This window comes from Schistocerca gregaria, chromosome X (assembly GCF_023897955.1).
Source record: "Schistocerca gregaria isolate iqSchGreg1 chromosome X, iqSchGreg1.2, whole genome shotgun sequence".
Classification (NCBI taxonomy): domain Eukaryota; kingdom Metazoa; phylum Arthropoda; class Insecta; order Orthoptera; family Acrididae; genus Schistocerca; species Schistocerca gregaria.
In genome coordinates, this window is record NC_064931.1 from 681,771,870 (window position 1) to 681,787,211 (window position 15,342).

General features: G+C 44.3%; 1 long non-coding RNA gene across 1 annotated transcript in view; it reads left to right on the top strand.

Annotated features, from left to right (window-relative positions):
• LOC126298550 (uncharacterized) overlaps positions 1-15,342 on the top strand; it is a 50,754-nt gene that overhangs the window by 22,113 nt on the left and 13,299 nt on the right. Inside the window, exons 2-3 of the long non-coding RNA XR_007552622.1 lie at positions 6,823-6,994; positions 14,294-14,356. This is a non-coding gene — a long non-coding RNA (uncharacterized LOC126298550). The remainder of the gene's footprint in view (positions 1-6,822; positions 6,995-14,293; positions 14,357-15,342) is intronic.

Genomic DNA, 15,342 nt, shown 5'->3' on the forward strand with positions numbered 1-15,342 from the left:
AGGGTAGTCCGCTCTTGGTAGCTGAGTGGTTTGCCGGCACGGTAGCTCAGCGTGTTCGGTCAGAGGATTACGTACCCTCTGCAATAAAAAAAACTGAGTTAATCGATCATCAACGAACTTCATCGGATGTCTTACGACGTCCGCTCCGAGCAGATACAACGAAGAAAAGCGAACAAAATGAGACCAACAAAAGAAAAAAAGAGTGAAAAGTTTAATTTCTTAATAAAAACAAAATAAGTGGTCAGTGCGACAGACTGTCAATCCTAAGGGCCCGGGTTCGATTCCCAGCTGGGTCGGAGATTTTCTCCGCTCAGGGACTGGGTGTTGTTTTGTGGTAATCTCCGAAGTGGCGTCAAATCGGAAGACTTGCACCCGGCTAACAGTCTACCCGGCGGGAGGCCCTAGCCACACGACATTTACATTTTACAAAGGGTAGGTTCTTATGTCTAGGTGAAATTGGTCAACTGTTTACGTGCTATTTTGTAACCATATGAGGTGATTGTTTGAAGAACAGTGAAACCACAAATAGGAGATGGGTTGTTGGACATCACTGAACATGGAGGTTGGAGGCATACCCTCTCTGTAATGCAAGATAGGCGGTGATCTTTGGAAGATCTGATAACAGAGTGCTATGATGGCGCAGGCACAAGTGTTTCAGACCACACCGTTCAGTGCACATTGTTAAACATGGGGATCTGCAGCAGGCGACCCATTCGTGTTCCTACGTTGACCTAACGACACCATCAGTTACAGCTGCAGTGGGCATCGAGACTGGGCCGTGAATCACTGGAAACGTATGGCCTGGTGATATGAATCACATTTCTTGGTACACCAGGTTGATGGTCGTGTCCAGACACACTGTCACCCAGGCAGAAACCTGCTCGAACATACACACACGGTACCCTGTAAGAAAGCTGGTGGGCTTCCATGGGACCTGCCGTAGTAATCTAATGTGCAGTAGTGGACTAAGTGAACATTATTGTGGACCACCTGCATCCATTCATGTTTGATATCTTCCCTGACGGCGACGGCATCTTCCAGTAGGATAGCTGTCCACATCACAAAGCCACAATTATGCTACAGTGGTTTCAGGAGAATGATGGTGAACTCATGTTGATGTTTTGGCCACCAAATTCGCCTGATCTGAATCCAATGGAACATAAGAAGGCATTCTGGAAACTAATGCCTCCGAATTTTTAATGTGGAAACTCTTAAGGATTTTTAAATAAAACAAATTCTATCTTCGATAAGGATTAATTTATTATTAACTTTATTAAGAAACTACATATTTATTCCTCATAACTACGTATTCAAAAACGGTTCAAATTGCTCTAAGCATTATGGGACTTAACATCTGAGGTCATCAGTCCCCTAGACTTAGAACTACGTAAACCTAACTAACCTAAGGACATCACACACATTCATGTCCGAGGCAGGATTCGAACCTGCGACCGTAGCAGCGGCGTGGTTCCGGACCGAAGTGCCTAGAACCGCTCGGCCACAACGCCCAGCCCTACGTATTCATTTCTCAACATAGTCACGCTGGTGACGAGCACACTTCTCCCAACGAGAGACCAGTTTGTTAATACCATCACTGCACAATGTTTCTACATCTACAACCATACTCCGCAAGCCACCTGACGGTGTGTGGCGGAGGGTACCTTGAGTGCCTCTATCGGTTCTCCCTTCTATTCCAGTCTCGTAGTGTTCGTGGAAAGGAGGATTGTCGGTACGCCTCTGTGTGGGCTCTAATCTCTCTGATTTTATCCTCATGGTCTCTTCGCGAGATATACGTAGGAGGGAGCAATATACTGCTTGACTCTTCGGTGAAGGGATGTTCTCGAAACTTCAACAAAAGCCCGTACCGAGCCACTGAGCGTCTCTCCTGCAGAGTCTTCCATTGTCCATCATCTATCATCTCCGTAACGCTTTCCCGATTACTACATGATCCTGTAACGAAGTGCGCTGCTCTCCGTCGGATCTTCTCTATCTCTTCTATCAACCCTATCTGGTACGGATCCCACACTGCTGAGCAGTATTCAAGCAGTGGGCGAACAAGCGTACTGTAACCTACTTCCTTTGTTTTCGGATTGCATTTCCTTAGGACTCTTCCAATGAATCTCAGTCTGGCACCTGCTTTACCGACGATCAACTTTATATGATCATTCCATTTTAAATCACTCCAAATGCGTACTCCCAGACAATTCATGGCATTAACTGCTTCCAGTTGCTGACCTGCTATATTGTAGGTAAATGATACGGGATCTTTCTTACTATGTATTCGCAGCACATTACACTTGTCTACATTGAGATTCAATTGCCATTCCCTGCACCATGCGTCAATTCGCTGCAGATCCTCCTGCATTTCAGTACAATTTTCCATTGTTGGAACCTCTCGATATACCACAGCATCATCCGCAAAAAGCCTCAGTGAACTTCCGATGTCATCCACAAGGTCATTTATGTATATTGTTAATAGCAACGGTCCTACGACACTCCCCTGCGGCACACCTGAAATCACTCCTACTTCGGAAGACTTCTCTCCATTGAGAATGACATGGTGCGTTCTGTTATATAGGAACTCTTCAATACAATCACACAATTTGTCTGATAGTCCATATGCTCTAACTTTGTTCATTAAACGACTGTGGGGTACTGTATCGAACGCCTTGCGGAAGTCAAGAAACATGACAACTACCTGTGAACCCGTGTCTATGGCCCTCTGAGTCTCGTGGACAAATAGTGCGAGCTGGGTTTCACACGACCGTCTTTTTCGAGACCTATGCTGATTCCTACAGAGTAGATTTCTAGTCTCCAGAAAAGTCATTATACTCGAACACAATACGTGTTCCAAAATTCTACAACTGATTGACGTTAGAGATATAGGTCTCTAGTTCTGCACATCGGTTCGACGTCCCTTCTTGAAAACGGGGTTGACCTGTGCACTTTTCCAATCCTTTGGAACGCTACGCTCTTCTAGAGACCTACGGTACACAGCTGCAAGAAGGAGGGCAAGTTCCTTCGCGTACTGCGTGTAAAATCGAACTGGTATCCAATCAGGTCCAGCGGCCTTTCCTCCTTTGAGCGATTTTAATTGTTTCTCTATCCCTCTGTCGTCTATTTCGATATCTACCATTTTGTCATCTGTGCGACAATCGAGAGAAGGAACTGCAGTGCAGTTTTCCTCTGTGAAACAGCTTTGGAAAAAGACATTTAGTATTTCGGCCTTTAGCCTGTCATCCTCTGTTTCAGTACCATTTTAGTCACAGAGTGTCTGGACATTTTGTTTTGATCCACCTACCGCTTTGACATAAGACCAAAATTTCTTAGGATTTTCTGCCAAGTCAGTACATAGAACTTTACTTTCGAATTCATTGAACGCCTCTCGCATAACCCTCCTCACACTACATTTCGCTTCGCGTAATTTTTGTTTGTCTGCAAGGTTTTGGCTATGTTTATGTTTGCTGTGAAGTTCCCTTTGCTTTCACAGCAGTTTTGTAACTCGATGGTTGTACCACGGTGGCTCTTTTCCATCTCTTACGATCTTGCTTGGCACATACTCATCTAACGCATATTGTACGATGGTTTTGAACTTTGTCCACTGATCCTCAACACTATCTGTACTTGAGACAAAACTTTTGTGTTGAGCCGTCAGGTACTCTGAAATCTGCTTTTTGTCACTTTTGCTAAACAGAAAAATCTTCCTACCTTTTTTAATATTTCTATTTACGGCTGAAATCATCGATGCAGTAACCGCTTTATGATTGCTGATTCCCTGTTCTGCGTTAACTGTTTCAAATAGCTCGGGTCTGTTTGTCACCAGAAGGTCTAATATGTTATCGCCACGAGTAGGTTCTCTGTTCAACTGCTCAAGGTAGTTTTCAGATAAAGCACTTAAAAAAATTTCGCTGGATTCTTTGTCCCTGTCACTCGTTATGAACGTTTGGGTCTCCCAGTCTATATCCGGCAAATTAAAATCTCCACCCAGAACTATAACATGGTGGGGAAATCTACTAGAAATATTATCCAAATTATCCTTCAGGTGCTCAGCGACAACAGCTGCTGAGCCAGGGGGCCTATAGAGACATCCAATTACCATGTCTGAGCCTGCTTTAACCGTGACATTCACCCAAATTATTTCACATTTCGGATCTCCGTCAATTTCCTTCGATACTATTGCACTTCTTATCGCTATAAACACGCCTCCCCCTTCACTGTCCAGCCTGTCTCTGCGGTATACATTCGAATCTGAGTTTAGGATTTCATTACTGTTTACGTCTGGTTTCAGCCAACTTTCTGTCCCTAGTACTATGTGGGCTTTGTGACCGTTTATTAATGTGAGCAGTTCTGGGACCTTTCTGTAGACGCTCCTGCAGTTTACTATTAGCACATTAATATTGTTATTCCCTGTTGCACTTTGCCTACTCCTACCTTGCCGCGTCTCGGGAGGCGTCTTGTCGGGCCTAGGGAGGGAATTCTCTAACCTAAAAAACCCCCATGTGCACTCCACACGTACTACGCTACCCTTGTAGCCGCTTCCTGCGTCTGGTGCACGCCTGAACCTATTCAGGGGGACCTTACATTTCTCCACCCGATAGCGGAGGTCGAGAAATTTGCACCCCAGCTCTCCGCAGAATCGTCTGAGCCTCTGGTTTAAGCCTTCTACTCGGCCCCAAACCAGAGGACCGCGATCGGTTCTGGGAACGATACTACAAATAGTTAACTCAGATTCCACCCCACAAGTGAGGCTTCCGCCTTCACCAATTCCGCCAACCACCTGTACGAACTGAGGATGATCTCTGAACCCAGACGGCAGGAGTCATTGGTGCCGACATGAGCAACAATTTGCAGTCGAGTGCACCCAGTGCTCTCTATCGCAGCAGGGCCTCCTCCGACATCTCGGATGAGACCCCCCGGCAAGCAGACAGAGTGAACACTGTACTTCTTCCACGACCTTTCCGCTATTTCCCTAAGGGGCTCAATCACCCGCCAAACGTTGGAGCTCCCAATAACTAATAAACCCCTCCCCCCGTGTGCCTGCTCAGACCTTGCTGAAGGAGCGGCCACATGTCCACTCACAGGCAGAGCGGGCGATGCCACACGGCCAGCTTCCACATGTTTGACATTGTTGACGGAGCAACGACCTCACTTATGCTTGTATAGCTTCATCTCTATCAAATGAGGTCCTCTTCGGTGTTAATTAAGTTTTGGACACAGATGAAAATCGGACGGGGCCAAGTCGGTACTGTATGGTGAATGATCGATGACCATAAACTCGAACTGTCGCACTGTTGCAGATGTCGCAGCGCTTGCGTGTGGTCTGGTACTGTCATGCTGAAGCATAGGGTGTTCCATGTGTGGATGAACGTTTCGGATTCGTGTTTTGAGTTATCTGAGGGATTACAGCACACTGTTTCTCACGCACCGACACAGTCACGTTACACACCAACATGTTGCACGTTACAATTCGGAGCCCTCTAGCGGCAGAGGGTTGCAACTTGCGTCAGTGAAGGAGTAAAGTCGACCGAGTAATATGTATGACATACGTCAACCGATATCGAGAACAGAGTAAAAAGTTCGGTGGCATTACTTTTTAGCACGCCCTCGTTTCTGGGACTCTATCTGGTCTCTCGTTGGGAGAAATGTATTCCTCGCCAGGGTGACTATATTGAGAAATAAATGTGCATACATGAAGATCAGAGATGTCGAATTTTAATAATGTTTGCTTTATTTAAAAACATAAAAAATAGGAGACGTAACTTTCGTCACGCTCTCTTTTACAGGGTGTTACAAAAAGATACGGCCAAACTTTCAGGAAACATTCCTCACATACAAAGAAAGAAAATATGTTATATGGACATGTGTCCGGAAACGCTTACTTTCCATGTTAGAGCTCATTTTATTACTTCTCTTCAAATCACATTAATCATGGAATGGAAACACACAGCAACAGAACGTACCAGCGTGACTTCAAACACTTGTTGGATGAACCATTCGCAGAAGTGTACCCGTAGAGGCCAATCAGCTGCTGATAGTGCCTGCACACGCTGTACGTGGTACGGAAACAACTGGTTCTCCCGTAGCACTCTCCATACAGTGACGTGGTCAACGTTACCTTGTACAGCAGCAACTTCTCTGACGCTGACATTAGGGTTATCGTCAACTGCACGAAGAATTGCCTCGTCCATTGCAGGTGTCCTCGTCGTTCTAGGTCTTCCCCAGTCGCGAGTCATATGCTGGAATGTTCCATGCTCCCTAAGACGCCGATCAATTGCTTAGAACGTCTTCCTGTCGGGACACCCTCGTTCTGGAAATCTGTCTCGGTACAAACGTACCGCTCCACGGCTATTGCCCCGTGCTAATCCATACATCAAATGGGCATCTGCCAACTCCGCATTTGTAAACATTGCACTGACTGAAAAACCACGTTCGTGATGAACACTAACCTGTTGATGCTACGTACTGATGTGCTTGATGCTAGTACTGTAGAGCAATGAGTCGCAACACAAGCACCAAAGTCAACATTACCTTCCTTCAATTGGGCCAACTGGCGGTGAATCGAGGAAGTACAGTACATACTGACGAAACTAAAATGAGCTCTAACATGGAAATTAAGCGATTCCAGATACATGTCCACATAACATCTTTTCTTTATTTGTGTGTGAGGAATGTTTCGTGAAAGTTTGGCCGTACCTTTTTGTAACAGCCTGTAGATACAATAGACGACGCTATCGGGCATGTTCCCTGTTTAGCTGTATCTGATGGCACAGGGGAAACTGCAGCGAGCCCGTGGATTGAGATGTGGTGTTGTGTGCTTGGCAGTGGAGGCGGAGGCGCGCGCGGAGCCCCGGCCACAGTCGGCCGGCCGCCCTGACTGCAGCTTGGACGCGGCGCCCGGCCGCTGCCGCGGGCTCTTTCACAGCTTCTTCTGGAACGCCACCGCGCGCCGCTGCCAGCCCTTCATCTGGAGCGGCTGTGAAGGCAACTCCAACAGGTAACGGCCCCGCTCTTCTTACCTGTAGCACTCAGTCTTTAGCATCGGTGCTCAAATCTCCATCGACAGAAATTCGAAAGTTGTTCAGTGATATTTTCCGAGAGACCCTCGTTCCCGATGGAGATTTACGGGTAGCAATCATTTCACGCTAGGTGAGGAGAGCCCTACGTCAACGTGACGTAGGCAGGCGTCATCATTAGTTTCACGAGTTGTCCTATCGACTGTTGCGTGCATTCTGTATACATCGACTGTTGTGTGCGTCTTGAATCTGCACTGTTCATTGTTCTTAGTTGATTTACAAGATGAAGGCAAAATTAAATGGAACTAGATGGTTTAATATTTCCAGCAACATTCGGAATTACTTCGAACTTCAGTTACTCAGTTTAACGTTTCTGCCCACATGAATTATGTACAATTCATTGGCTTTTATAAAAATACAAAACACTTTAATTTCTCTCTCTTTCACGTTTTTATCCACATGATTTATGCACGATTAATCGGACTAAAATATGCCTAGACACTTTCGTTATGGTTATGATTCCTTCATTCAGATATTCGTTATGTCAATGAAACACACAGTAACATCCCACATTCTTTGGATTTCAGCTTAATAATTAATTATTTTACGTTTTTATCCACACGATTTATGCACGGTTCATCAGATTTTTTAAAAAAATTGACTAAAAGATTTTTTTATTTTCGTTATTGTTCTTTCGTTGAGACATTCATTATGTTCCTGAAACACACAATACCATCCCAAATTGTTGGCATTACAGCTTAATAATTAATTCAGCTGGGATGAGCGTAACAGGTAACTCCTGTCACTTCGTTTGTACACATGTATTTACATTTAGCTTTGACGTTATCGGCACAACTGCAAAGATCGATATACGCACTCATGTAGTCGATTTAGGTTATTTACGTCACTATGACGTAGGGTTCTCCTCACCTAGCGTGAGATGAATGCTACCCGAGCGTTACGGGCAGGGTTGCCAGATGTCCAGTTTTAGTCGGACATGTCCGGCTATTTTGGTCGTGTACCAGTTCGGCTTGCCCGGCTTTTGTTAGGCTTTCTAGCGATGAAATAGAGAATGGACAACCATTGCCCATTTCAAGCTAATGGCGTAAGTGCGAGAAATGAGTACAAGGAGGAATAAGGAGATATAACGTAAGGTTGGTTGGTCGGTTGATTCGGGAGGGGGGCCGGCCGCGGTGGTCTTGCGGTTCTAGGCGCGCAGTCCGGAACCATGCGACTACTACGGTCGCAGGTTCGAATCCTGCCTCGGGCATGGATGTGCGTGATGTCCTTAGGTTAGTTGGGTTTAAGTAGTTCTAAGTTCTAGGGGACTGATGACCACAGCAGTTGAGTCCCATAGTGCTCAAAGCCATTTGAACCATTTCGGGGGAGGGGATCAAACAGCGAGGCCATCGGTCCCATCGGATTAGGGAAGGATGGGGAAGGAAGTCGGCCGTACCCTTTCAAAGGAACCATTCCGGCATTTGCCTGAAGCGATTTAGGGAAATCACGGAAAACCTAAATCAGGATGGCCGAACGCGGGTTTGAACCGTTGTCCACACGAATGCGAGTCCACGTTGCAAGGGGGACAGAGTCAGGGGCTGCAGTTCAAGATCTATCGACTGTTGCACGACAGACTATTGCTCTAGCTGACGGCCAACGCGTCGCAAGAAATGATTTCGCGCCATCTTCAACCACAAGAGTCTCAGCAGGCTGCCGTCGATCGTGACTGCGGCGCCCACCCTAACATCCAAATCCTCCTGCCGCCAAAAAGACTGAGGAGGAGCCCTCAGAGCCAAATTGTCCTCACTTTGGTTTATATGAAAATGGCTCTTAATAACCCATTCACTCGTCGTCTTGAATAAAATTCCTCTGAGTAGGTGACCTCATTATCAATGTATAAAGTCCTCCGACTTTTCCGAGACTGCTGCAAATAGCGTTTCTCAGGGTGTGTTTGCTAGTTAGTAATTGAAACGTCGGTGAATTTTACACATTGACAATGCAGTCATATATCCAGAAGAATTTTATTGTCTGTGACAAAGATCTCGGAAACTTACGCTTGCATTCATTCGTTGCATTTCAAGCGTCAAGCGCTGCTTTTTCGTTACCATAGTTTGTCGGTTCGGCTGGCGACTCCCTGTAACCACCTGGCCTTGAGGTCATTTCCATGCATCTAAACGACCACACTCAGTCATGAGCATCACTTCCGTAACAACTTAATTCATGCTTCGCGTCATCAGTGGAGTTATACTGAACACGTACGTAGTTGGTTCAGTCCTAATGGTGGAAGATACTTTCGTCGTCAGCGGTGGACTGTGTAGAGGTGGAGAGATCGCAGCTTACAGTTCCTAATCATCAGACTGTTCGCCATTATAATACCAGATCTTTCCGCAGTGTCTTGGAGACAGAACATGCTTTACTCTTGATGGTGATTAACTTGTCGGGCCATTCGGGTTATTCGCGGTAATACAGTAGTGTAACGTGTATAATGTGGCAAATGTTTTTAGTTACATTAAGATAAAGTGTTCTGGAAACAATATATAGCGAAGCATTCAAGGACGGGTAGTTTAGATAGAGATGGCTCCACAAATTAGGAGGAAAAAATCTCCCTTTTTTCCATTTCCACAATCACCCGTACCCTATCTCGTGGTATAAGTAGTGATCAGTGTATTCCGAAAACTACAGATACACATTTCACTAATCGTCAGGAAGAAGGTTATGACAAATAACCCCCACAAAAACAATTCCAAGAGAACAATGTGGGCATTTTTAATCAATCAGTAGCTTCAGTTCCAATTTTAGTTAATACATCAACCCATTTCGATTAGCTACTGCTAATTATCAGATTACATAAAAGTTGTACCCAAGACGAGTGGCACCTGTATGAAGACCACGAAGTAGTCGTTTCACCACCCTCTTCTACTTGAGAGATGTCTCCAATAAGCCTCACGTCGACTTAACGCCGAGCCTGCTTTCTTTTCTTCCTTGCAATGTAGTGAAATACTGCCCACGAGGGTAGGTCGTACCGTGAGAGTTTCTCATTGTGTAGCAGGAAGCAGAAAGCGCACACTTCACAATGCATGAAAACTGCCTGGCAAGCGGCGAACATTGATTAAAAGAAATAGTCGATTTCCATTAGTATTTATGTGTTTGGCAAGAGTAAAAATTATATTAATAAAATAGTGTGACACGTATTGGACTAAGATATACAAGAAACTACTTCTGCTTGTAGAATCTCACAGATAAAGAGTAAATTCGAGTAGAAGAAGGGAGGTTAGAGCTTAACGTCACGTCTGCGCCGATGTCAATAGCGACAGAGCACTAGCTCACGTGGAAATAGGTAGGGAAACAAAATCGGCCACGACATTGTTGTAGCAATCACCTGAAGGAAATTAGAAGAACCTAAATCTGATTTGGGTATCTGATGGAGGTATTCGTCTTGCTCTTTCCGAAAGTGAATCTAGTTTCCGAACTCTGCTCCAATTCAAGTTGGAGTGGTGCGTGGGGAGGGCGGGGGACTGGATAGCAACCACTAAAGATAACAGTATCATCATCATCTCGAAGAGTTTCACCTTCAGTCGACACCGAAATGCTTTCAGGTGGAACAGAAGGCTATGTTGGTAGTAGTCGCGTAGGAAACACCCGCGTTTTTATTAACGAAACCTGCTTCCACAGAGCACTAGGACAGCATCTGAAGGATTTTGAAACATAGATTGTGTTCAGATATTACGAAATACCTTTAAGGAAATGACATATTATGACACAACCAGCACACATTCAGAAAATATGGCTATTGTGAAACGGCATTGGTTCTTTATTCACATAAAGTAATGAGTACTATCAACAGAGGGTCTCAAGTTGATTGCGTATTTTTAGATTTCTAGAAGACAACGCTCTTCAAAAGTGGCTTCTAATCAAATACGTGCCTGTGTATCGTCTCAGCTGTACGACTAGATGGTTCACCTTCTGTCATAAAGATCATAGTTCGTTGTAATTGACCGGGAAGTCCTCTAATGAAACAGATGTAATTTTTGAGGTTCCCGAAGGAAGTGTTATGGGCCCTCTAGTGTCGTTAATCTACTGAAATTAAACGAGTTAGGAGACAATTTCAGTAGTTCTCTTAGATTGTTAGTTGTTGTTTATCGTCTAGTAAAGTCTTCAGAAGATCAAATCAAAGTGTAAAATGATTTAGACAAGATATTTATATGGCGCGAAAAGTGACAGTTGACCCTAAACAAAAAGCGTGAGGTCCTCCATACGAGTATAAAAAAATCGGTTAAATTATATTACAGGATAAATCACACAAATTTAAAAGTTGTCGGCTCAACTAAATACGTAGAGATTACTATTGCGAACGATTAAAACTGGAACCATCACATATAAAATGGGGAAGGTGAACCAAAGACTGTGTTTTATTGGCAGAACGCTTAGTAGATGGAACAAATCCACTAAAGACACAGTCTACATTACGGTTTTACGTCCTCTTTTGGAGTATAGCTGCGTGGTGTGGAATCGTTATCAGATTGGATTGATGGAGGAAAACGAAAAAGTTCAAAGAAGGGCAGCTCGTTTTGTATTATCGCGAAATATGGGGGAGAATGTCTAAGATATATGACAGCTGGGGTTGCAGTCAATAAAACAAAGGCCTTTTCCGCTGCGGTGAGATCTTTACACCGAATTTTAGTTATCAGTTTTCTCCTTCGAATGTGTGAATATTTTATTGATTTTCATAGGGAAAAATGACCACCGTAATAAAATAAAACAGAGCTCGCACAAGGTGTTCATTTTACTCAAGTGCTATTCAGGAATGGAAAGGTTGAGAAATAGCCTGAATATGAACCCTATGACAACACTTAAGTGTGAACTGCAAAGTAGTAATGTAGACGTAGATGAATTGTTGAACCCACACAGCGGTGATATTAGTGTATATTATGTTCCTAGCTTGTGGATGTCACCCTAGCCACCTCCAATAGAAACAAACGAAGTAGAAATGATGACTGGAAAATGACTGACGTAACATGGGAGAAGCGCCACTGCACCAACTTACATCATGTCAGATGGCTATGTGTCAGTGAGAAAGCTCAGGACTCTTCAGTCTCATGAAGATTGTCACAGAGACTCTTTACAGCAGCGTCGTATTGTTACAAAATGCTGAATCAGCTGTGAGAGCCCAGTGTTATCTCCTTGACGGTCCTGCACGACCACTCATTGTCGTCGAAGACGTCTAGTACCACCATATATGGAGAGGCTTTACGGCCTCGAGACCTTCCGGCGCATTTACGGTATCATAAACCTCCGTGCCACAATGCCTCGTTGCAACGCTTCCTCAGTCGCTACAAAAGGACGACCTGCCTCCTATTAAATTCTTGCCTCGTGGGCGTAAAGAACTCTTTACTGTTAGTGGCACAGCCTGTTGTACCTTCCAGGTCCAACTTTACATCTACATTTACGTCTAGGTCAATACTCTGCAGTTCACACTTAAGTGCCTGGCAGAGGGTTCTTCGAACCTCCTTCAGACTATTTCTCTACAGTTCGACTCTCGAACAGCGCGCGGGGAAAATGAACACTTAAATCTGTCTGTAGGAGCTCTGATTTTTCTTATATTTATTTCGATGATCCCTTCTCCCTATGTAGGTTGGAGACAGTAAAATATTTTCACATTCAGAGAAGAAAGTTGGTGATTGAAATTTCTTGAAAATATCTCCCCACAACTTTGTTTTAACGATTGCCACTCCATCTCGTTTATAATATCCGTGATGCTTGCTCCTCTATTTCGCAATAATACAAAACGAGTTGGCTCTCTTTGGACTTTTTCTATCTCCTCCGTCAGGCCCATCTGGAAAGGGTCTCACACCGCGCAGCAGTACTCTAACAGAGGATGAACAAGAATAGTGTAGGTAGCTTCTTTAGTAGACCTGTTGCATCTTGTAAGTGTCCTTCCAATAAAACGTGGTTGTTGGTTTTCCTTCTTTACCACATTGTCTATGTGATCGTTCCAAGGCTTTTGACACCGTTTATCACAAAATACGTCTAAGCAAATAGCGTGCCTATGGAATATTACTTCAGTTGTGCGACTGGATTCGTAATTTCCTTTCAGGAAGGTCATACTACATAGTATATACATAGTTGTAATTCCCACGTATTTAGTTGAATTGATAGCCTTTAAAATTGTGTGTTATATCGTGTAACCGAAATTTCACGGATTTATCTTCGTACTCACGTGGATGACCTCACATTCTCCCTTATTCAGAGACAACTGCCACTTCTCGCCCCGTACAAATATAGTGATTAGGAACAGCAGAGAGCTTCGTTGGGAAATTCCGGATGTCGCTTCTGTTTTACTCGATGATTTCCGTTGATTACTATGTAGTATGACCTTCCTGAAAGGAAATTACGAATCCAGTCGCACAACTGAAGTGATATTCCATAGGCACGCTATTTGCTTAAACGTATTTTGTGATAAACGGTGTCAAAAGCCTTCCGGAAGTTTAGAATTTTGGAATCAATCTGAGATCCCTTCTCAATAGCATTTATTACTGCGTGCGAGTAAAAAGCTAGTTGTGTTTCACAAGAACCGTATTTTCTTAATTAGTGCTGACTGTGTGTCAATATATATCTGCATTTTCTTTTCCATGGTGTTTACCACGTCTAGTACTCTATTTTATTAGAAATATTTTGTGAGAAACGGTGCCAAATGCCTTCCGAAAATCTGGAAATATGGAATAAGTTTGAGACCTCCAGTCGATAGCACTCACTAGTACGTGCGAATAAAGAGCTGGTCGTGTTTCACAAGGACGATATTTTCTGAATCCGTGATGATTATGTGCAAGCATTATATGTGCATTCTCTTTTCCCGAGCGTTTGTCGCGTCTAGTAGGAGTCTGCTTTTTCAGGATTTTACACATTTTATATTATTATTTAACTTTGTAGCCGGGTGCTTTTCTTCTAAGGGAAAAAATCGTGCGTGCCACCTGTCTGCGAATCGGGGATCAGCCAAAATTTTACCTAAACGATCGTGAGAAACCGCATAAAAATCACACTGAAGTCCCTGGTATACTAGCCTACGGCCGTCAATCCGTCGCGCGGACTCCATCCGGGTTTCGCTTACCTATCTGTCTGACTGCGCGGTACGATCTGCGAGCAGCTCAACGTTGTATCTGCATTACTCTATAAATATACCCATTGTCCGAAAGCCTGTAGGCCTGTAGAGAGATCAGGCTCATGCTGTGGAGTGGAGCAGCAGTCTATGGGAAGAGTTCTAGTCAGCTTCTTGTGTGTTGCAGGTTCGACAGTGAAGAAGACTGCCGCCACGCTTGCGCATGAATGCAACGACGTCCCTTCCCAAGGTAAACTTGTGAATCATTACTTGCTGCTCATTTGCTTTTGCTCTTCTCTGTGCTGTTCAGTCTTATATTTCACGGCCTCTTAGAATGTTCTGCTATAATATGGCAGGGGTTACTGAGAAAAGTTGCTTATTAACGAACACTGCTGGACAGAAAAATGTATTACGAGGGTCACTCCAAAAGAAATGCACACTATTTTTGTAAAAATACAGTTTTAATTTACATGTATGGAAGTTTTACAGTATGTAGATTCAGCCTTCACGCTTGTTTTCAAACTTAGTTCAACCTGTTCCCGTGAGTCGCGCCGTCATAGCATGTCTTCAAGATGGCTGCTACACTTGACGTTCGTCAGAAGCAACGTGCTGTCATAGAATTCCTATACTGTGAAAACGAGACAGTGGGAAACATCCTCAAGAGGTTGAGAAAGGTGTATGCAGGTGCTGCTGTCGATCGCAGTACAGTTAGTCGGTGGGCAAGCAGGTTACGTGATGAAGCGGGCACGGCAATATTGAGGATTGTCCTCGCACCGGCAGGCCTCGTACTGCACACATTCCAGACAATGTGCAGAGAGTTAACGAATTGGTGACTGCTGACAGACGCATCACAGTTAACGAATTGTCACGCTATGTTGGGATAGGGGAAGGAAGTGTTTGCAGAATGCTGAAAGTGTTGGCGTTAAAAAAGGTTTGTGACAGGTGATTGCCCAGGATGTTGACAGTGGCTCACATAGAAACAAGATAAACGGTATGCGGCGAACTTTTGGAACAGTAAGAGAATGGTGGAGATGAATTTCTTGGAACAATTGTGACAGGTGATGAAACATGGCTCCATCATTTTTCACCAGAGACGAAGAGGCAATCAGTGGAGTGGCATCATGCAAATTCAACCAAGAATAAAACATTCAAAACCACACCTTCTGCTGGAAAAGTTATGGCTACGGTGATTTTCGATTCCGAAGGACCCTTGCTTGTGGACATCATGCCAAGTGG